The sequence below is a fragment of the Stegodyphus dumicola genome, chromosome 3 (genome assembly GCF_044657685.1).
Source record: "Stegodyphus dumicola isolate Sdum_Otavi_A_Nest chromosome 3, ASM4465768v1".
NCBI classification, from domain to species: Eukaryota; Metazoa; Arthropoda; class Arachnida; order Araneae; family Eresidae; genus Stegodyphus; species Stegodyphus dumicola.
The window spans coordinates 203,377,597-203,397,761 of NC_140770.1; the positions used below are offsets into that span (position 1 = coordinate 203,377,597).

The 20,165-nt window shown below is 32.3% G+C and overlaps 1 long non-coding RNA gene across 1 annotated transcript in view; it reads right to left on the minus strand.

Annotated features, from left to right (window-relative positions):
- Positions 1-15,416, minus strand: part of LOC118182401 (uncharacterized) — a 33,833-nt gene extending 18,417 nt beyond the window's left edge. Inside the window, exon 1 of the long non-coding RNA XR_015040397.1 lies at positions 13,726-15,416. This is a non-coding gene — a long non-coding RNA (uncharacterized LOC118182401). The remainder of the gene's footprint in view (positions 1-13,725) is intronic.
- Between the last annotated feature and the right edge of the window lie 4,749 nt (positions 15,417-20,165).

Here is a 20,165-nt window from a genome sequence, read left to right on the forward strand (position 1 = left end):
AATAGCATTACAAACAGTTCATTCATACAAGAATCTCTTCAACAACAAGGATATTCATTACCAAAAATCAACTCTAAGAGTAATGGATCTCATTCATGCCTTTTATGACAATGCTAAACGTGAAACTATTATTAAATTAGATTCAATTAAAAAAATAGGAAAAACTCTCTATAACTTTAGATGAGTGGACTAGCATAAGAAATCATAGAAATTTAAATATTAATATACACCACTTGGCAGAAGATTTCAATTTGAGATTAGTGCCAATAGGTAATCTCTGATGCTCAGAGAACATTAGAATTGCTATCTGAAAGTACAAAATTTCAACTTGAATCTAGAAATGGGCATAGTTGCAGCATCAAATGATGGGTGCTGCTGCAATCAAAAAAATTTGGGAAATTATCATGTATAATGAAGTAACTATGCTATTCACACGCCATCCACTTAGCAGTTGCTGATGTGTTATATAAACATAGAGAAAAGGCTGAAATGAAGTCAAAAGAAATGTTTCAAGTGAGGAATCGGAAGATGAAGATGAATACGACAATTATGAAGATTCTCTTTATTATGTTTGTCACTGAGAACTTTCTATTCTTATTTTGTCTGACAATTAACAATCAGTTTCACAAATTATAAAAGTTTGCAAGTTCTTCAGAAAATCTCCAGTAAGAAACACCACTCTTCAAAATTATATCAAAAAAGAAAAAGAAAAGAAATTTAATTTAATTCTTGACTACAAAACGAAGTGGAATAGTATGGATGACATGATTTGAATTCTGGCAGTAAAAGAATGTATTGTTTTAGCAGTGAATGATACTGGTTCTTCTTATATATGGAATGAAAAGTCTTGAGTCTATTCGTCTAGCAGCTGTAGGTTTAGAGTGGCAAGATGCCAATTTACTAACAAGTGAAAGTATATTTGAATTTCTGTTAAATGAACTAAAAATTTAAACACTGAAGTAAGTCTGAAATTATTATTATATGCTTTAGAAGAATGCATTCAAGAAAGAAGACAAGCAGAATTAGCAACTCTTCTGCTATATTTGCAAAATCCACAAAATATTTCTAGTTCAGTGAAGAAATTTAATGTACTTTCTTTAGCTTCAAAAATCAAAATTATTAAGTTATCAGAAAAGATATTGTCTTATGTGGCAACCGTTTCTGATGAAGAGCAAACTGAAGAAGCTACTCACCAGAGTAATGTTTTTTTGAAAGAAGCCATGGAAAAATGAATTCATAAGTTTGTTGAAGACCCCGAAGAAAATCTTACAAATCCAACAACATTGAAAGCTGCATTTTCATTATTTGAAGCAACGAATAACAGAACAAAAAACTTAGATTTGTTATTTGATGCCCTGAAAACTATAAAACCAAGCTCAGTAGCTAGTGAACGAGCATTTTCAGTTTCAGGCAATACTGTGTCCAAAATAAGAACAACACTTAGCCACCGTTCAGTGGATATTTTGTTTTTTAAAATCCTATTTTCTTAGGAGAAATTAAAATTAGTGAAATGAATAGAAATATTTTGAAATTTTTGTTTGAGTTTTCGTTATTTTGTGTAAGTAATATATATATATGTGTGTGTAATTCTTAATTTTTTTTTTTTTTTTTTTTACTTTGATATTGATTTCATTATTTTGTGTAAGTAATATGTAATCCTTAATTTTTGTTATATTTTGACTTGATTTTCTTCATGGAGAAAAAACTAACTCATGTTATACACAGAAATAAACGAATAAACAAAAAAGATCAAATCTATGATGAAAATACAGATATTTTAGAACTTTAATCAACTGCCTATGAATTGGGATCTATAATTTTAAATAAATATACATTGTACAAAATTCTTTACCTGATCCTTATTTTGAAAAGTGCTGTTTATTTTTACAATTATTATTTCTTCTTTCCAGTTATAAAAATGTTTTATATGATATAAATATTCATATTTTCGTATTTTTTAATTTAAAGAATTCAACTGGGTAACAGTTTACGGTATAGTGGTTAGGAGTTCAGTACCAAAGGGCCCAGGTTCGAAATCCGAAGAAGATTGTTTGTAAATGTATAGTGTCAGTGCGGGATGGTGGCACTCTAAATATGCGGCGAGCTGAAAGTCTTTCCATGTGGATTCATGGAAGGGGAGAAGGGTGAGAGACCCCCCCTCCCAGGGTGCTCTTCCTAAAAATTGGGGATGAAAAATAGAAGTCCGATCTCTTTTCGAAGTAGGCTCTGGCAACCATTGTTCCATGCAATATGGACAAGACAATAACAGTTTAACTTCAAATTCACGATTAATCTTTACTCTACAGTTCTGCTTGACGAATCCTTCTTTTTTTTACACCAAGATTGGAGCCACAAAAGGATCGGTACCAATTTCAAGATGGTGCTACCCCCTACAGATCCTTCTACCCCCTACAGAAAATTAAAACAAGGTATCACAAACTCTGTGTCCATGTACATATCGGCCTATTTTAACTTAAAAAAACATCCGAGAATAGCACAAACTAGGCACTGCTCACTAATTTAACTTGGTTTGAGTTGACTTTAGCGTACCTCTTGTATTATCACGAAGTTGTTGTTTCATTTATCGCCAAGTTGCTGTTTCATTTATGGTAACCTAAGTAGTTGAATGTTATGGAAACCCTATTACACTCAGACAAAAAAAAAAAAAAAATGCACCACAACGCACCAAGAAGATATAAAGCATATTGGACACAAATTGATATGCATACAGGTTTCGACGGAAAATGCAAAATTTTATATTTCGGCTGCCAATGAATGAACATTTGTCGCTACAGCGCATCTGATCTGCGCAACTGGCAGGATATTTAAGAGGAGAAATTACGATTCCAGGTTATAAATTCTTCATGAATTTCATTCCGTGTACTCAAGTAGACAGTAACAATGATTCGCATACAGGTGCGTGAACGATATGCGCAGTTGTCAGAATTTGAGAGAGGTCGTGTAGTTGCGCTCAAAGAAGCCGGTTGGTCTTATCGGCGAATAGCTCGACATTTGAGCAGGAGCGATGCCACTATTAGATGATGTTGGTAGGAAAGAGTGAACCACGGCCGCACACACTGCAAGGACCTTTCATAGACGGCTCACAAAAAGGGGGCTGAGGTCATGATGCCCCTTGGGCCGACTACCATTGACCTCTGTACAACGTCAAACCCATTTGGGTTCTAGGAAAAAAGCCCACAGGAATAATGCTCACGGGTATAAATGCTCACAGGAAAAAAGCCCACACAGAAATATGCCCACATGGAAAAATGCTCACACAGAAGTATGCTCACATAGAAATAAGCCCACTGATAAACAATTCACATAGAAATATCCTTACATTAATGAATCAATAATTAATTGATTTGAACATGGTACACCTACTTGAATTTCCTAAAGAAAAATTATTTAAATTACCAAAACATCTATGGTATATACTTCAAAAACTAATAATAATAATAACTTACGTGTAGATTCAGTTTCTATATAAGATTAACAAATGGGCCATTTTGAATTAGGAAAAGGAGAGGAGAAAGGAAGTAAAAATGAAACAGAATTATACAGTGAAAAATTATTACAATTTTAATTGTTAAAAAAATAATAAATATAAGTTACACATTTTATAATATAAACATTTAGAAGAATAATGAATAATGAATGAGAATTTAGTGTGTGTGTATATGATTATGGCAAAGCCTCGAGGGCTATCTGCCTAAGGGGATGGATGCCTTCGTGGAGGACTTTCTAAGGGGAACTGGCTCGTATACATGTTACACATGAGGAAAACCATGAAAACTCCCATGCAGCCAGCCCGTTCGCACGATTCAAACCTCCAACCAAACTACCAGTGTTCAGTGACTTTACCACTCGGCCGCTGTTAGGCCGAATGAGAATTTAGAATGATTATTTTATTTTTCAGTACATTCTGCATTTACATTAGCTAATAACAAACGTTGAGAGGCTAAATCTTTTTTCAGCCCGTCAAATAAAATCCACATACTGGGATGGCTAATTATCTTATTCTATACGTATATTAAATAATGAATTTAGTAACAATTTGTGGTTTTAGGAGATTTCTCAAAGGCTGCTTCATAATGTTCAACTGAGAGGTATTATCAAAGTGCCTAAAAATGTTAATTTTATTTCTAAAATTTTAAATTTCTGCGGAAATTTTACAACTTTTTTGGCTCCAAATTTGAATAACTACATTCAAACATCAATTTCTATCGATACACATCAAAAGTACGCAAAAATAGAGTGAAAAAACAAAAATTAATTATTGGCAGTTACGGAAAAAAAAAAGGTCGTACAGGGGCAGGGTAGTGGTATAAAATATTACAGTACATGCACAATTTTACTACAGTTTTCATGCTTTTATTTACTGCCCTTTAAAAGGTTAATGTGAGCATTTGTCCATGTGAACATATTTCATATGAGCTTTTTTCAGTATGAGCATATTTCTAAGTGAGCATTTTTCCATGCGAGTACGCAAAAATAGAGTGAAAAAACAAAAATTAATTATTGGCAGTTACGGAAAAAAAAAAGGTCGTACAGGGGCAGGGTAGTGGTATAAAATATTACAGTACATGCACAATTTTACTACAGTTTTCATGCTTTTATTTACTGCCCTTTAAAAGGTTAATGTGAGCATTTGTCCATGTGAACATATTTCATATGAGCTTTTTTCAGTATGAGCATATTTCTAAGTGAGCATTTTTCCATGCGAGCTTTTTTCTGTGTGGGCATATTTTCTTGTGAGCTTTTTTCCTGTGAGCTTTTATACCTGTGAGCATTATTCTGTGATCATTTTTCCTGTGGGCATTTTTCCGGTCACCGCCCATTTGCATTGGAATGTCACTGACTGGAGTAGAACAGTCTTCAGTGATGAGTCCCGCTTTGAACTGAGCCCTGATAACCAGCGAAGGCGAGTCTGGAGATGCCCCAGACAGCGGTGTGATACCAACCTGACTGTCTTCTGGCAGACCACCAGGAGTAATGGTTTGGGGTGCCATTTCATTTCATAGTAGGACCCCTTTGGTTGTCATCCGCAACCTTACATCACAGCAGTACATCGACGAAGTTCTAAGGCCCGTTGTGTTGCATTTCATGCAGACTCTGGGCTTACATTTCAGCGAGATAATGCCCGCCCCCACACTGCATGGTCGCCGGATCTCTCTCCTATTGAGCGTGTTTGCAGCATTATGGGCAGGGCCCTCCAACCAGCTGGAGATGTTGATGATCTAATGCGCCAGTTGGACAGAATTTGGCACGATATTCCTCAGGAGGACATCTGCAACCTCTATCAATCGATGCCAAGCCGAATAACTGCTTGTACAAGGGCCAGAGGTGGACAAACTCGTTACTGACTTTTTCACTTTGTGAAGCTCTATCACTTCAATAAATCATCCAATTTTTCTCAAACTGTAATCATTTGTTTTTCTGTACATGTACATCACTTCGACCAATTTTTGTCCCATTCAGATAACTCCTTCTTGGCGCGTCATTTTTTTTTTTTTTTTTGTCTACGAGTGTATGACGTAATCATTTGCATTATTACAGGAAATTTTGAATCATGGGATGTTTTGTAAGGGTTTTTGTGGTGTGCGTGGTTAGGAAGTACATTGCTTGTTTCATTGTGTAGATGGTAGAATGGCTGAATGTAGTAAGATTAATTTGAAGTTTCTGTACGATTTGGAATGAAAGGGGAAAAGTGCATTAATTGACTGGTGTGTAAATGAAGATTTATTTAGTAGCCATTTTCCGGACAGTCCGAAATACATTGGATATTTTTTACTCTTATTTTTGTTAATTTATGTGGCAACGCCGATATATGGATTCTAGTTCAGATAATTTTAGAAAGTTTTTGGATGCTTTTAAAGAATTTTGTGTGCTACAGAGGTAAGTGGATATTTGCTTTGTGTAATGCATAACAGGTTTTTCCTTTTATATGTTATTTTACTGTTTGGTTTAAAATGTAGTTTATTGAGATTATGTATTTTTTGTTTGCCTGCACTGTAGAAATGGGTGCTCATTTGACTTTTTAAGTGAAAATATATCAATGTGTACATGGACAAACTCAAGTGTGTTCAAAGCCTACTTTGCGCAATTGTCTGATTTTTTCCTAAGTGAAAAAAAATAGGTCAATGTGTACATGGATACTGAGTTTGTGCAATTCTTTGTCTTGTTATTTTGGCTTTGTTTGCGATTTTTGGTGCTATACAAGCCAAAATAACAAGTCAAAGACTTGCACAAATTTGGTATCCACGTACTGCCAAAAATCGCCAAAGGGTACCATAAAATATACTTTTACTTTTATCCATGTATACATCAACCTACTTTGACTTAAAAAACCTCAGAGAATTGTACAAACTAAGCATTGTGCACTAATTTCACTTTCTCTATGTACACATCGATCTATTTTCACTTAAACAAAATCAGAAAGCTAAAACTAAGTTAAAACTATTATGGTAACCAGAAAAAATTCGCTGTCTTTACACACAGACACAAACAAATAACCAAAAATACACAAACACAGAGAAATAAATAACAAAAATAAATATTTCGTAACATAGAAACATTAAACAACAAAAATGAAAACTCGGACATCAATAAATATGTAAAACATCAATTCTTCAACATACCTTTTCTTCGCGTGCATGCCAACATCACCTCGTCCACGTAAGCAATTCAATTAAATATCTGGTCGTTTCAGCTCATCCGCTGTTAATAGTGGATAAATATGTATAACAGCATCCAAGAAAGCAATAAATCTGTTCCTTCTATTTTATGTACTCCTTCAGAAATTATAGTCGTATCCGGAATAATACAATCCTTTATAACACTAAGCAAACTTTCAGGCACCCTTTTCATAAAACATTACGCACGTGCAACCAAACACAGCAATTCAAAATCTCTGGTCTATATGAAAGGGTTACTGTTAAAAAAAATAGCCAAAATCTCAACTTATCACAACACATTTGGCAATATTTGCAATTCCCCGCCCCCAAGATTTGTTTCGGCAACATTAGGGTTACCAAAAAAAACCTACTTCGTGCAGCAGGCTTCCAGATTTCACGAACAATCAATACCGCTTGGCAATTTTTGGTTTAATCCTAGTATCCGGTGCACAAGGGATTTGGCTACTTTTAGCGACTTTGATGAGCAGTAAACGGGACATATACGATGAGTAGTTAAACGGGTCATTTTGGTGTTGGCGATAACAAGTCAAAGACTGACTTTGAAAATCGCGCCAAGGCTGCACCACATACTAAGATTTTATCCAATTTTTTTTTTTCAGACAGACACCAAGCAAAACCGTACAGTAAAGTTCAAGCAAATTCAAATATTAAAATCCCCTTTATTTTACATACAAATTACAATTCTATAAAAATGTAAAATCCTTAAAATTCTACTTGAGATTGTTTTGCTTAATTTTACCATTTATTTATACAATTTATATACTTTTTCTGTTAATCTCCTTTCAATGCACAGTCTTGATGAGAAACCTTAAAACATTTACCTTTTTCTCAGTTCTAACCTGATTAATAACTCAAAATTAAATATTCCAATTAAATGCGCTCTAGTGTAGAATTGGGTGCCCCTTCGATTAGCGACAATTTTTAAAAAACTTTTGGTGATAAAACATCACTTCTGGTTACCATGATGGTTTTAACTGTGTTTTAGCTTCCTGATTTTATTTAAATGAAAAGAGATTGATGTGTACATGGACAAATTTAAGGCAGTCCGCAATGCCTAAATTGTGCAATTCTAGGATGTTTTTTTAAGTGAAAACAGATTGATGCGTACATGGACACAGAGTTTGTGCAATTCTTTGACTTCTTATTTTGGTTTTGTGTAGCGGCGATCTTGAAATTGTGATTTCCTGGCGCCGATCTTGGCGTCAAAAAAGAATCGCCAAAAAACAAGGGGCACCCAATTGTAAACTTTTACCATTAAATGTTTCATTTGGCTAATCTCTGGAATATGGTAACAGGTAGTTTGACAACATATTGGTAAGGCGATAAAGGTTACTAGCTAGGACTTTAGCAGTGTACATGGATAAAGTCAAGAGTGTGCGCAATGCCATTTTTGTACAATTCTGGGATGTTTTTTTAAGTGAAAATAGGTCAACGTGTACATGGATGATACCATGTATGTGCAATTCTTAAAAACTCAGCAAGCAGTGGGCGATTCTGCACTTTGTCCCAATTTCGCACCTAATCTTCGTCATGATTACGCACCTTTGTTCCATAAAAATTCTAGCATAAGCGTAATTCGGCTAATAAATTGTTGGAAAAAAATGTGGTACAGCTTTAGTATTGGTCCTTTTGGCGATTTTTTGATTTGGCAACAAACTTCGGTCGCCAAGGTAGACCTGGCTTTGAAAATCGGAAAAAATTGCGGATTGTCAACAAAACGCGATCTAGACTAAATAACAATCTTAAAAAATAAGCTCTTGATTAGAATAAACAGTCTTTCTCTAAATTTCAACATTTCTAGTACTGCTATGATAAATTCTTGAAACACTACCGTAAATGTATTTATGGCAGTGATTATGTTATGAGTAATGAAATTTACAAAAGGTTAATATTTTAAATTACAAAATATAATATTAGTGTATTAAATATTAATGTTTAAGTAATTAGTTAATATTTATATTATATTAGTATTTAGCTAATATTTTTAATTTACAAAAGGTTAATTTTTATGTTATGAATAATGAAATTTACAAAAGGTTAATAAATGCATTTCAAACTAGTATATGTTACTTTAGTTTCTTAGATTCTGTTATTAAAAGAAAATTTAAAAAAATTTCAAAATCGAATTAAATTATAACGAGTAAATTTTGCACCAGTGTTAGAAATACTTTAAGATTAAATTTTGTAAATGGTAAAAATATTAAGAAGTGTGTATTTTTTAATCAGTCAATTTATTACAAGTAATTAATGATTATAATTTAAAAGCTAAAATTAAATTATCATAATGAGTAAATTTTGTACCAATGGTAATGATACACAATAACAATCATCATAACTGATGATTTCTGTGAAAGATTTGAGCAGTCATTGGAATCCACTAGTGGTGGAGTGATAAGCCACTGAACAGTGGTAGTTCAGGCTGGCCATATGGGAGTTTTTCTGGTTTTCCTTACATGTAATGTAAATCTGAGCCAGTTTCTCTTAAAAAGTCCTTTATGTAAGCATCCTTCTTCTGCTAGCCACCATATATATTTATTTTCTATTCATAAATACTGTTCTCTCTTCATACTTTCCTAATTCTGAAGTCAAGAAGTGTCGCATCTATAGGTCGAAAATATGATTGCAAAATCCTGTTCAGTTTTCCACAGCATTTAAATAAAATAAATAATTTGTATATGATGCAAACAAAAATGCATTACACTATGCTATCATGTAGTGAACAATTAATCCGGGAACAAAGTATAATGTAACGTTCCTTTATTTTGTAACCAGTTCTTTTTTTCTTTTTCTTTCTTTCTTTCTTTCTTTCTTTTTTTTTTTTTTTATGTTTGGATCTTTACTGTCAATTTCCCCATCCGTTTTCCCACCAAAATCCAAATGAAGTTTTTAGTTTGTAGAACAAATAGTGTTTTGCCTTTCAATGCCACGTTACTACGTTGCTAGATAAGATAAGATTTGTAGTCTTCAGTCTTGCATTATAATTGCTGATAACTGAATTCCATGCCAGTTAACTTTTGAACCAACTTTGCATTAAATTGATTTGTGTAGCCTTCGGCTACAAATTGAATTGAATTTAAATTTTACATTTGAACTTAATTGTTATTGTAAGTTATCTTGCCACAAGTGGTTGACTGAGTCGTAAGTATAAAGTGTGCCTTCTGTTCTGTACATCTAAACTTTATAATAGAATAAAAGTACATCTTAACTTAAAAAGAATGTATCTATACTTTATAATACATAATAACATTTAAAGACATTGAAATCAGTATCTAAAAGCTTGCCATGTAGTCAAAGTTTTATATATAAATTGTACTCTTACTTTTATTATAGAGTTTTTATTACAAAAAATTCAGATTTCCGTTAGATAAAATGTTTAAGTAATGCAGAAAATTTGCATAAAATTTAAAATAAAAAGTCGACTGTTATGTCAACATACTATTAATAAAAGTAATAATACTCAGTGAAGGTTATTCATATACAGCTATTAGAATGCGAGATTTACAAAATTTGAGAATTGGGTGCCCCTTCGATCAGCGACATTTTTTTTTTTTTTTTTAATTTTGGCGATGAAATCTCACTTTTGGTTACCACGATAGTTTTAACTTTGTTTGGCACAGCTTTAGTATTAGTCCTTTTTGGCGAGAAATTTGTTTGGCGACATTTTGGAGCGATAAAGGAAAAATTATGATAACCTTGGTAACCCTAAATACTGAGCTTCAAACATGCCGCCATTTCTGTCCACGTAACTTTAACGAATTTGATAGGTATCAGTGCTTTGATGGCAGGAGGGATAAATTGTGTGTTTTTCTTAAAGTTATTTTTGTGTTAGGAAAGCACAACATTTAAAATATTTTTTAAAAAGCCAAATTTTTGATAGTTTAAAACTGGTGCTTTTAATATTACATCACATGAGTCTTGACATTTATTCATATGTCAACTCTGCATATTACTATAAGCTCCACCCCCCCAAAGGGGAAAAAAAACATATTTTCAGTAGCATGAGGTAAACTCTTGGTGTTTTCTTTGCTAAGGAGATCAAAATTACCATGGTCTAAAAATACTTATTTACCTCATATTAGAACTATAGGGATGTGTAATTGCATGAATTCATAGGTTCAAATCAGGACCAAAATCAGGTTTCATTATTGCTTTTATAACATTTTCATAATTTGTCTGACTATAAAAAATATAATGTTGCTTAGATTATGGAATATATTGCTTATAATTTAGAGTTCTCAAATTTTGTAAATCTTACAACCTAACAGCTGTATATGAATAACCTTCACTGAGTATTATTACTTTTATTAATAGTATGTTGACATAACAGTCGACTTTTTATTTTAAATTTTATGCAAATTTTCTACATTACTTAAACATTTTATCTAACAGAAATCTGAATTTTTTGTAATAAAAACTCTATAATAAAAGTAAGAGTACAATTTATATAGAAAAATTTGACTACATGGCAAGCACTAAGATACTGATTTCAATGTCTTTAAATGTTATTATCATAAAGTTTAGATATATTCTTATTAAGTTAAAATATACTTTTATTCTATTATAAAGTTTAGATGTACAGAACAGAAGGCACACTTTGTGCTTAGGACTCAGTCAACCACTTGTGGCAAGATAACTTATGATAACAATTAAGTTCAAATGTAAAATTTAAATTCAAATAAATTTGTAGCCCAGAGGCTGCACAAATCAATTTAATGCAAAGTTGGTTAAAAACTTAACTGGCATGGAATTCAACTATCAGCAATTATAATGGAAGGCTGAAGACTACAAATCTTTTCTTATCTAGCAACCTATTAATGTGGCCTCAAAAGGCAAAACACGGTTTGTTTTACAAAATAAAAACTTCATTTGGATTCTGGTGAGAAAACGGATGGAGGAAATTGACAGTAAAGATCCCAAGCATGAAATAACTCTGGTTACAAAATAAAGGAACGTTACAATATACTTTGTTCTCTCATTAATTATTCAGTACATGAAATAGTGTTATGCATTTTTGTTTGCATCACATACAAATTATTTAGTTTATTTAAATGCTTTCCAAAACTGACAGGATTTTGCAAACATATTTTTTTATCTATAGATGCAACACTTCTTCTCTTCAGAAGTAAGATTTAGAATTAAGAAATAAGAAAATAAGAGAGAATTATGAATAGAAAATAAATACATATGCTGGCTAGCATTAGAAGGATGCCTTCATAAAGTACTTTTTAAGAGAAACTGGCTCAGATTCACATTACATCTACGGAAAACTACTGAAACTCCCATATAGCCAACCTGAACTACCACTGTTCAGTGGCTATCACTCCGCCACTAGTGGATTCCAATGACTGTTCGAATTTTTCACAGAAATCATCATTTACAATGATTGTTGTATTATTACCATTGGTACAAAATTTAATCATTATGATAATTTAATTTTAGCTTTTAAATTATGATCATAAATTACTTGTAATAAATTGAGTGATTAAAAAATACACACTTCTTAATATTTTTACCATTTACAATATTTAATCATAAAAAATATTTCTAACACTGGTACAAAACTTGCCCATTATAATTGAATTTGATTTCCTTTACTTTGAAATATTTTTTTTATTTTCTTTTAATAACAGAATCTAAGAAACTAAAGTAATGCATTTATTAACCTTTTGTAAATTTAAAATATTAGCTAAGTACTAATATAAATATGAATATTTCATATTTATATTAGCTAAGTACTAATATAAATATGAACTAACTACTTAAAATATTAATGTTTAATACATTATATTTTGTAATTAAAAATATTAACATTTTGTGTAAATTTCATTACTCATAACATAATAATTGTCATAAATTCATTTACAGTAGTGTTTCAAGAATTTATCATAGCAGTACTAGAAATATTGAAAATTAGAGAAAGACTGTTTATTCTGATTAAGAGCTTGTTTTTTAGGATTGTTATTTAGTCTAGATCGGGTTTTGTTGACAATCCGCCATTTTTTTCCGATCTTCAAAATCGGGTGTACCTTGGCGACCGAAGTTTGTCGCCAAATAAAAAAATCGCCAAAAGGACCAATACTAAAGCTGTTCCCTTTGTTTTAGCTTCCCGATTTTATTTAAATGAAAATAGATTAATGTGTACATGGACATATTTAAAGCAGTGCGCGATGCCTAGTTTGTGCAATTCTAGGATTTTTTTTAAGTAAAAACAGATCGATGTGTACATGGACACAGATCTGTGCAATTCTTGGTTTTGTGTAGCGGCCATCTTGAAATTGTGCCTTCCTGGCGCCGATCTTGGCGTCAAAAAAGAATCTCCAAAAAACACGGGGCACCCAATTGTAAACTTTTACTCAAATTTTACAGACCTCCAGAATAATGACACATTCTTATCAATGCTTTTACAAACTACATGGAATGTAAAAAGTACTTTTACAAACCATATGGGATAGATAAGCACATACCATATCCTATTTATACAGCCATAAAAGAATTATATATTAAATTACACCTAAAATTAGGCTAAATTCAATATTAACTAATAAATTCATTTTTAAGAAAAGCTAATGCAGTTTGAACGAATTTCAGCATGGCAGATCCATTTCAAAGAAGCAGTACAAACTATATAAAATTAATTCAAAACATGGTCAGCTTTCCTCTATAATAAATGTTGATATTGGTTTCAAATTTGTGAATTGTTAAATGCTCTTACTCATCTACATGATTATGCTGCCTCCCAAAACTAGACTTCCTTGCCTGCCATTTATATTAACAGTTTAAAAATATTACAAAATATTACTTCAAACCACCTTACTACAATATTTTAGTAATGAGAAAATTCACATAAAATTTAATATTGATCTTTTTATTACATTTTCTGCAAGAGCTGACCAAAAAATTTCCAAATATTTACATAGACAGCAAGTCATCATTTGCAGAGCTAAATTAAAAATTTCGTGCAATTATTATCGGGCAAAAACCGCACCGAATTTCCCTTGAACATAATTTTCGCTTATATTTGACTTACCTTTTCAAGTTATGGATCTAAGGTTACTTTCGCTTGCACTCGTATAATTCGAGGACTCCAAAGAAGCAATACATAAACTGGAAACTAAAACAACGTGTTGAATACCTAAACCTTGTGCCCTATTCATGCAGAAAACATGTCATTCTAGCAAAGTTAGCAGGCATGTGATGCATTAGTTTCATGCAACACTTTTGTCAACCAATCTTGTAAAATAAATATGTTTTCGTCTAGTTTACCCTTAAATCAATATAAAGCGCCTAAGCAATCAAATACGGACCTTCCGTACAACCTCAAATTTTTGCTAGGCCCGCGAGGGCGCAAAAAGCATATTTCTTTATACCTATGTTTTACTGTTTTTTAATCCTTTGAGCCATGAATTTTGAATGCCGGAAATCCATGCCCGAAAGCATCGGAAGGTGGCGCTAGAAATTTCCCATGTGAGAACTGAGAAGGTTAATAAAGTATTCGGTAAAATGTATCTATTTTATTAAAATTTGTCATATCGACATAAGTAATGATTTTTATGGGTCTTTCGGACCCAATATTTTAAAATTAGATTCAATGGTTGTGTAATCCTAAAAAAATTCTCAATTTACATTTGCGTTTAAGATTTAGAAATGTCAAAATATTTTTGTCAAGATTTTTTTTTTTTTTTTTTTTAATTGAAGGGGGCCATACATCAACAAAACAACATTGCATTACACAGAAATAAAAAAATTCGTCTTTACTATATTACATAAATATTGTATCTAAACACGAAGTTTAAGGAATAGAACATCATTATGTCATCCTTTCACGGGTATTTCACTGTCATGTAATCTCCGATCACATTGTTAGCTTTGGCCTATAGCAGAGAGGCTGAAATGTGACGATGGGGGGGGGTCTAGTTTGGGCAAAGAATCTGTAAGCCTCCTTGTATAAAGGTAGAATAGCTATTCTGACCTCCTTGGGCTTCCCCTGCGATCTCGAACGGCACCCAAACTAGACCCCCCCCTCATCGTCACATTTCAGCCTTTCTGCTATAGGCCAAAGCTAAAAATGTGACAAGCGTCTACGGAGAGAAGGCAACTTTTGGGATCATGAATCTGATCCTCCCGTCTTACGCGCATCTCAGTTTGCGCATCATGTGACGTTACCAGATACGTCAAAAATGTGTCTGTTTACATTTTGCATTTGACTTCGTGCGTTTTATGCTTCGTTAGTATGTGAATTTTGCTTTCACATATTTATAATGAACTGAAGAATCTCTCAATAAAAGACCCTTCTCACGGACAAATACTTAGGAATATTGTGAGGATTCTGCTTCAGAATATTAGAATATATAGCACCAATTTAAATGAGCTGGGTGGTGATATCAATGATCATTCAAGACAATAGATCTGAAATTCACATTTCCGCTTTGATTACGATTGGTAACATCTTTCAGAAAACTGTAATTTCAAAATCTTACAACTGTTCTATTTGCAAAAAGTGTTTTTCAAATGCCAGCAATTTATAGCATCATTTGAAGAACATACATTCCAATAAAAAGCATATTTCTACTGCTGAAATTCCAATTCAGATCATGCATTTTATAAAGTCGTCAATGGTAATTCGATTTCATATACTTTTGCTTCAAAATCCAGTATAACGTCAAAAAACTTTTAGCTGCCCTGATTCCAAAAAAATGTTTCTCAAGTAACAATCTAAAATGTCACTGCATGAAATTGCATATATCACAACAAACAACATTACTCAAAGCAAGTAAAAATAAAGTTTTCCAATTTAAATGCAGTTTATATAGTCGTCAGTTCAACAATAATAAAAATTTATTATTTTCACAATCAGATAGTGCATTTACTGCCCTTGAGTGTTCATCATTAAAAAATTATATAAATGCACATTATGTAATGAAGGTTTTCCAAAGGAAAACTTTTCATTACATTTGCAAATGGAACATGAAATAGTCATTGAAAAAGAAGAGAGAGATTTCTCTGTGTTTAATGATTTCATGTTGTGAAAGGAGAATTTTGAAATGGAAACATAATCTAAATTTTTTTAATTTACAAAGAAACATGACCCATTACATGTAAAAGATATTTATTTTATATGCCATCATTCAGGACATTATTTTATATCTAAAGTGCAAGGCATGGGACATTTAAAAATACAAGGGAGTAACAAAATTAATTCTTATTGCCCAGTAAGCCAGTTTAATAATGGAAAATGTACTGCTTATATAGAAAAACCCATTGTAAGTCATAGAAAGGGTATAGGGCATCTGTCTCTTACAAAATTAGAATGGCAGTTATACCATTCTAATGTTAATTTATGTAACTTAAATTGCTGGAAAAGTATCTTTTGATGAAATTTTAGATAAAATTCAAGATTCTGTATATGATACTGCATCTTTTGAGAAAGAATGATTTATGGAATATTGAAAATTCGGTACTCTTCCGTTATCAGAACCAGAATCAGAAATGTATGCATGTATGGCTGGATGAATGTGTTCATGTATGCATATATATGTGTACATATGAATGTATACATTTCTGAATCTGGTCCCAGTAACAGAAGTGTACCGAAAATTCTTATAATCCACAATCAAATGCTGTAAGGCATAAAAATGATTGTATAAATGTTAATGAAATGCCTGGGGTTAATGAAATTACTAGTGAGGATAACAACTCTATTTTATTTTATAAGCCTTAAAATAGAATTTTAGAAAGTTATCCTGAATTTTAAAATGATGATTTCACATTAATGAAAATGAATGACTCCTAGAGGCACTTTCTTCAGAAGTTGGGATCAGACTATATATGTATAAATGGTACACATAGGTTGAACGGTTACAGAATTGAATTAACCACACTGCTTTTACTTGATGCTTTGCTTCACGGCTTTCCCTGTGCATTTATTATTACAAACAGAACTGAGCAGGAAGTTTTGTCTGTTTTCTTTGCACATCTGAAAGATAAAGTATGTCAGTTAACACCCGAAGTATTTATGAATATGAATACAAGCTAGTTTTGGCTCACCAGCGGCCGAACGGTAAAGTCACTGAACGCTGGTAGTTTGGTCCGAGGTTCAAGTCCCTCAAACGGGCTGTCTGCATGGGCATTTCCATGTTTTTCCCCATGTGTAATGTGTATACGAGCCAGTTTCCCTTAGAATGTCCTCCACAAAGGCATCCCTCCCCTTAGGCAGATGACCATCAAGTGCTTTGCCATAATAAAATAAACCAAACCAACAAACTAGTTTTGATTAAAAAGTCTTCCATGAAGGTTTCCCCCACATGATCTTTGCCATTTGCCAATCAAATCAACACATTGTTATTTAACTACTTAATTTGAAGATTTTTGGGCCCACCAGTGGCCGAGCGAGCGATAAAGTCGCTGAACACTAGTAGTTCGGTCTGAAGTTCGAATCCCGTGAACGGGCTGGCTGCATGGGCGTTTTCGTGGTTTTCCCCATGTGTAATGTGTATAGGAGCCAGTTTTCCATAGAAAGTCCTCCACGAAGGCATCCCTCCTCTTAGGCAGATAGCCCTCGAGGCTTTGCCATAATCACACGCACACATTTTGAAGATTTTATAGCAGATTATGAAATATACAATATTATATTGATGCAAAAATATATTTTTTACTCAATTCTGGAGAAGGGGGCAAGTGTTCATTTTCCCGTTTCCTGCAGATTCCTACAGTCTAGCATTTTCAAACCTAAAACATGATAACCCTAAGTAACATATCACCATCATTGGTACGCATTAGAGCAAACAGATCACTAGAATTTGCATATCTTCTATGTCTATTTGCTTCAATATTAAATCAAAGTCTGTAATAGTTAATGTGAAAGGCTTGAAATAAAGCAGTATGCATGATTGTTTAGAGCTCATATTAGCAATATCATTATTGTTTAGAGCCTGTTCTCTGGAAGTAATTTACAGACTTGCTGGGAATTTTATTAAAAATGATATACTTTTCAGTAGTTGCTGCATAAAAAGTAAAAGCCGTGTGTTGGCCATCCCTGGTGTAGGACGGTAAGGATAAAAATTGCCTTTCTCTCGACATGTTGCAATGCAGTGAATATAACTGAGCTTTAACTTCAAATATCTTGAGTTATACTTTGTGCAGCAAATGAATGACATATGTGTTATCCCTGTTTCATTCTTACTTTTACGCAATTCTAGTGCAGAACGTAGCTTGAGAGTTATACATCAGAAATATGAAATACTTGTCAGCTGGACTAACACCACAGATTTACACCAGTGGACAGGGCCGTCCCTAGGCCATTGGCTGCCTGTGTACTTTCCTAAGAATATAGTGCCCAAATTTAAAAAAAAAAATTCTTAATGATTAGTTGAATTTTTATTTCATACTCACTAAGTACTTATATGTGACAAATTGTATAAAAAGTATTTACATGTGACAAGTACAATGAATTAAAAATATTTAGTCGTGGTATCGCGAGTGTTCAGCTGTTGCATAATTTTACAGCTGCACCGTGCTAGGAACGGCCCCGACAGTGGAAGATAACCATGTTCAAATCATGACAAAATTACTTTGGCAACAACACAATCAACTGGCTATTAAATTGCTGGTGAAGGTTACTTATCAAGTTCCTATAATTAATAAATATCCTTATTCAGGACTTAATTTCTAAACTTAGAAGTGCCAGAACCCTATGCTAAACTGTCAGCAAAGGGGAAGAAAAGTAAATAAATAAATAAAATGACTGTTACAATCATTAATAATTTAAAAATTAAATAGTTAATTAATACCAAATTAATTCATTATTATTTAATTAATATTAATAATTATCAATTATTTTTAATTAATAATTGTTATTTAATTAAATAAATTATTATTAAAAAAGCTAAATTATTAAAGTAATTAAAATTAAGTAAAATGTAAAGAGATAAATTAAAATTTAATAAGCGATTCGTAATACAGTTTTACTGCAAAAAATTAAATGTTTGAGATCAAATTTTTGTTCAGTTGCATAAAAGAAGTGCCGGAGCCTTCTTATTTAGGGCTCCGGCTATATTTATGATTTATTCCAAAAACTAAGAAGTACTGGAGCCAGGCTCCGGTGCAATTTAAGCTCTGTCTCTATTAACTTTTTAAAAAACTTACATATTTAGTCATTATGAATATCTTAAACTTCCATTAAGTTATAAGGTTATTCTTGGTCTAATAATGGAATTTTAGTCTTATAACCCTAATATAATCATCACTTGAGATATTATGACAAAGCTTTATGAAAGATTTTAAAACAACCTTTTTATTTAAACTGAACTTTTAACAAAACAGAGCATGGCCTGAACTTAGAGCATAACCACGGCTAGTGGCGATGCAAATAAATGCGAACAATCAAATAAATGAAAAATGTTGATCAGTAGTCTAAGACTACATAGTTAATTATTAAGCTAGCCACTAATTTACTGGCACATCAGATTAAAGTATCGGTGGCATGAGAACACAAAGCTGATACTTTTAATTATACTAGAGCTGGAAGAATCTGACCATCCAACACAGATGCCAGAAACACTCTCTAAAGATCCAAAATCCTCAATTTAAATAATGGAGGTAGAAATAAGAGGAGAGGTCTTAACTGGTTTTCCTCGTGTACTGCCCTGAAGCAGTAGTGCACCTCTCGTGGAAACCAAACTATTCAGTGACTATCCATTAAGATCAATAGGTTTTAACATAATCGGCGGTAAACATTTTGTAATTACATCGTAAATATGCATATAAATATATATATTTTCTTTTTCCGTAATACTTCAAAGTCATAAGTATGTAAAAAGAAAATATTTTAAAACAATGTTTTATTCTGAGCGGAATTAAATGCTATACTTTCCCAGAAAAGTTTAATTTGAATGAAATATTTTCACAAGTTCTTGTTAATTACATTACAAAGAAATTTTAAGTTAATTTGATTTTATTTGGTTAATGATTACAAAAATTAAGATCAAAGTTTATTATAATACTAAAATCAAAATTATGCATTATTTCTTTCTTTTTTACAGAGCTTCTTCCTGAAATACCTTCTCAAATGCAGAATGATTTTTTAGCTTCTGAGGCATCCTTTAAAAATCAGAGTTACTTTATAATTAATGCTCAGTTCGGTTAATTTCAAATTAGAGCAGCTGTTATTTCCATGGTAAAATACGTTAAATATTGCTACTGATTTCCATGTACTTAACTTTCTATGAGTATTTTTGAAATGGATTAAAAAAGTCTATTTTTAATATTGTTTAAAACTTGTAACTGATTTATTACAAAATGTAAGGAAAGAATTCTTTTGATACTTACAGTCAAAAGTCTTTAATCTGGACGTCCATAATCCGGAATGATCTATAATCCAGACCTCAAAACTACAAACTTTCTGCGCATGCGTCAACACAGAAATTATGGTTTCATATTTTTAATTGTATAATTTCTGCATGCCATCTTACC